The sequence below is a fragment of the Poecilia reticulata genome, linkage group LG1 (genome assembly GCF_000633615.1).
Source record: "Poecilia reticulata strain Guanapo linkage group LG1, Guppy_female_1.0+MT, whole genome shotgun sequence".
Taxonomy (NCBI): domain Eukaryota; kingdom Metazoa; phylum Chordata; class Actinopteri; order Cyprinodontiformes; family Poeciliidae; genus Poecilia; species Poecilia reticulata.
In genome coordinates this window covers 29,537,808-29,542,861 of record NC_024331.1, presented here as the reverse complement: position 1 = coordinate 29,542,861, position 5,054 = coordinate 29,537,808, and positions in this window count along the sequence as shown.

Below are 5,054 nucleotides of genomic sequence, written 5' to 3'. Positions count from 1 at the left end.
CAGTCTCACTTTTTATTTTATGAAGATGTCATGGTGGTTTGTCAAAGAAATCAAAGCGTCTTTTCAGTTCCTCATCTGTGTCTGTGTGAAAGAGGCGTCTGGGAGCGATTTAAAGCTCGCTGTGACCTACTCCCAAACTGAGCCCTTAGGGTTGCTAATGTCAGCAGAGAGGATGTGAACCGCTTGGATGGTGGGAATTCGATACTTGTAATTCACTTCGCATTTCTCCCGCCCAGACCAAAGTTTGACCACAGAAAGGTTTGCATTAGTCTACTAATGTCATAACAGCATATTGCACGCCTCTGAAACCGAGTAACAAAAGAGATAAGAACCTTTCTTTCTAGAAAATAGTTTTCTAGACACTTTTTGAAAGTGTTAAGCCTATTTCTATATTATTTTTCTCTCAAAAGGAGACATTTAACAGCACCAAGTATGTCACCTATTGRTAAGCCAGCAGGTCGTTGTAACAGTGACTTTATCACACTTTGTTCTGGACATGAACCTCAGCCAGGTCACAAACATTTTGTTCATATTGTTCATATAAAGTCATTCATTTTTATCTTATCGCAACCCTGGAGGACCTGTTAATCAAAACACTGGAAATCACTGCTTTGTAGTCCATGATTAAAGGAGGCACAGAGGAAGAAAAATAAATAGACAAATAAATATTAGTAGACTGAAGCATTGGAACAAGGCTGGATAGAGGTGAAGGCGAATGCTCCGAGTGTGAGAAAAGCCTAAGGAGAGGGAGAATGATTTATTTCTGGAATTTGGTGGGAACCTTGCTTCCTGCCAACAATGAATTGAAATAAACCCAAAAACAAATAACAGGGGATCTCAAAAGGCCGCAGAGCTTCTCTGTACAAAGCTCATAGATTTGGTTGTTGTTATAATTAATTTGGACGACAGCAATGAATGACAGCTGAACAAAATAAACAATTAGGCCCAAATGGGGATGATGCTGTGTAACATGCCTATTTCAGCTCTTTATTTGGAAGATGTTTGGGGGGGAAAAGAAATGCTGTATCAGCACTTACTTACTTCACATTACCACAATCTTGGCTACAAAGAGCCAAAGGTGATGGAGATCATAATGTGAGGAATCATTTTCCTGTAGCATCTAATGCAGATCAGTTAAGCTTTACAGTTGCATTGTTTTTTTAGCCATTGTTATAAATATATTTAGTTGATAACATCAAAGTTTGAATGTGAAACATTTTGCTACTAGTCAGGAATTTGGCTTTTAGTTTATTTTAGCTGATTCTGGTGTAAAATCTAACATTAACCATAAATAATAATAAAATCATAATATTTTTTTGTAGTTTATTATTAGTTTATTTGGAACATGCAATTTGTATGTCATCTGAGCAACGTCATAATATTGTCCAACAGCTGGTTTGGTTTGACTGTGAATAACTAAATAATACTGAGGGAAAATATTAACAAAATTAGTCATTTCTAAAATGACCAAGTCTGAGCACCATCTGATTATCAGGTAATACCCAAATAGTTTGTTCATTTTTATGAATGATTGCTTGAAAAAGCGTAATTATTAAATAACAATACAATGAGTTTAAGTTCAACACTGGAACTTGAACAGCAAACTACTAAACTAAATACAAAGAGTAACAATCAATTTCTCTCAAAAATAGATGGATTCAGCTGTAGTTTAAGACAGTTAAAACTACAGCAAAACATGGAGAACAGCCTCACTTGAGATTAGCACTGACTGTAACGTATATATAGGACACAGAGGGACGTAGGGGGTCATGTTGTTGTGACCTAAACATCAGAGACACGAGTCTCAAACTTAAATGTTGAGGATGTGAAGCAGCTGGACAGAATGTGGTACGTAAAATAAACTGGGGATGTTACCTCTCTAGAGAACTAAAGAGGCTACATGGGGCACTTCAAGGACAGAAACAGAAAGTTTTATCCACATTCTATTTTTTCATCAGACACTTTTCACATACACCAAAATACAAACTATCATCCGCGGTCTTGTGTCGTCTTATAGTCTCTTCGGCTAACAGTTTAGGATTCATATCTGCGGACTGACTCTGCGGACTGACACGACCGTGGGAAAAGCTTGACTTTGTGTTTGAACCATTTCTGTCACAATTTGGCCAATCCTATCCTGCTGAAAAGTGTGATGAGAAGCCAGTAAAGTTTTTCTGGCACAATCTAAAAGTTTTATTTAAAATGTCCTGATACTTCAAAGGGTTCAAAATGCCATTCGTTTTAAAGCGAGGTTTCCCAGGGCCTTTGTGAGGGGAGGAGAGAAAAGATTATCCCCCCCTGCCCTTAAGTTAACTTATTTATAGAGCTAAAATATTTATTCATTTGTTATATTTAGGTCATATTTAAATTATTTATAATTTCAGACCTGTGTTATACATTTCATACTCAAAAATTATTCTATTTATATTTGCAAATATGTAACACTTTGGATGGGAGTAGCTTGTCAACAAACGAGCCATTTTTCCTTTGGGATCAACGGATGGATGTCACGTTACATTTTTACCCCCAGAAGAGGAAAGTCAGCAACTACTAAAAGCTCCTATTATAGATATTCTTCTGATCAGCTGAGAAATATATTACAGATAATCATATGTTAACAGTTAGAATGAAATACATTTAATAGTGCCGTTGTAACATTTTTATTTTTCATGTTCATGTTATGAGACGTGCAATTCATGTTAAGGTTTTTTACACTTAGTCATCCGACAGTAAACACATTTTCAAAAAATAAATCTCACATTATTCTGTTAAGAAAAATCACTTTCAAAGTGACAAGACTGATTTAGCAGAAAGGTAAGGATGTATTTTTTTTATTTAGCAACAATCACCTTTTGACATATTGACAAGATTCACCTCCCCGATTTCTCTTCTGCTTTTGTTCCAGAATAACATCTTGACTTTAACTGAAACATTCCCACTAAGTCGAAACATTTCCCAACCGAAAAAGGCCGACATCTTAAAAATAAATACACAACTGTTTAAAAATTGCTGCGTTTTGTAAATGTTTAAGGAAGGAGGTGAAATTTAGCTGATAGATTGTTATTTGATGTGTTAGATGTGTTATTTAGACAGGATGTCTCCTCCTTTTGCTCTATATTGATTACTGTTATTCTTCAGACCCATCCATTCTCTTTATCTATTTATGCACATTTCCTACAAGACCCGTCCTGCAGGAGCTCCTATATGATTCAGCCAGACGTGAAGGCTGCGACATCCTTCATGCCAAAATGTGCATGTAGGTTCGATCAAATGCAACATATGTTTATCTACCCTGCCCTTAACGTCGCTGTACACTGTGTGCCACTTCACACTGACAATCCCTCCGAGCAATCAGCCATGGACTTGTGGAAAGGACCATTTCTAATTTATAAAAGCCAAAAGGATCGATTCAAAATTCATGAACAATCTGTCCTGCAACAACCAGTGATTTCAGTGACTGTGGGGCTGAGGAGATGTGGTGCAACAGTAAGGAAAGTTCTGCCTCCCCTCATATTGCACAAAACTGTGCGAGCAAATGTATTTATGTATGCACAAAAAGGAAAACAGGCTGTCGGTATGTTCAAATTGCACAGTGAATGTTCTAGAAACCTGTATATTCTAAGCAAAACACTAAAAGTGACTAAAGAAGTCACAAAGTTGAACATTGTCATGTCGTCAAGTATATAAAAATATATATTTTTACTTCAGTTTATTATATTTCCAAACTTCTTGAAAACAACATTTAATTTTGTATTAATTTTTTAAGTTCTAAACCCTAAGTGCAAGCTAGCCAGTTTGATGAGTATGTCTGTGTAATTTCTTACTCTCTGTTTGTGCAACTGTACAATATCTTAAGGTTAAGATATGGGTAGTTTAATTGTCTCAGTTATAAATGAATGCTGACAGAATATGAGGCCAACCAATACAGTGCTGTTCTGATCCCGTCTTGGCCTTTACAGAATTATATTTAGCTATTAAAACGATATTTATTTAGTTAGGTGAACAGAAATGCTTTAAAAAATAAAATAAAAACTGCCATTTGCTGAAGATCATACTGGGCCAAGTGTTTTTTTTTTTTTTTTTAAAGATTTACCAATAAAACAAACAGTCATACTGTCACACAGATCTTTTAAGTAAGCAATACTCTTTTGTTGTTGTTGCCAGCTTTAAAAACTATTTTTAGGCATATTTGTATCCAGGTCAAGAATGAATAATAACAACAACAATAATAATAAATAATAACTGAAATTGTTTCTCTTCATACAGACAATTAACATTGAGAAAAGAAGTTTATTCGATGTGAATACCAGCATTTAAAAATATGCTAGAAACTTAGAACTGCCGGACGTTTTTTTACATGTATAAATACTGACATCACAGTGCCATCTAGTGGTTTCATGCAATAAATGAAGAACGGGTGCAACGTAACTTGACAAAATGACTGGGTTTAGTCCATTTTCTACAGCCGGTGTCTGAGCCGGTAAAAAGGGAGGGGCTTACCGCTAATGAAGTAGGAGAGGTTCACTGGAAGAAGGAGGCGTCATCTTCAATCTGAAGTGGATCAGAAACAGTCCAAGTTTAATATGACATTCAAGCAGCTGCTTGTAGATGTACAGCAACTGTCATTCTGAAGATTCCCTGATTTTGCTGAAATTGTAATGTCTGCAAATTACATATATCAAGTTGTCTCAGGTCACATAACCTCATTAAATCCATAATGAGGATATGTGAAAATTATGTATATTATAGACTGAAATAAAATAAGACAAGTACAAAAAAAGAGAAAAAAATCCAACATGAAAAACCCTTTTTCAAAAGTATGAATAATAAAGTTATTATTTATACCACCATGGCATGATGGTCAAGATGAACAGCGCCATGATCATCTACAGAAGACCCAAGTATCATTTGCAGGAATATTCTCAGTTTCATAATCACTGATGGTGCTATTTTCATAAAACTATTAAGTTTCAAAAGCATGGCAAAGCTTTATTGCTGAAATGCAGGAGGATTATTCTCATGATCATCAAGCACTCAATTTTTGTTTTGCAGCA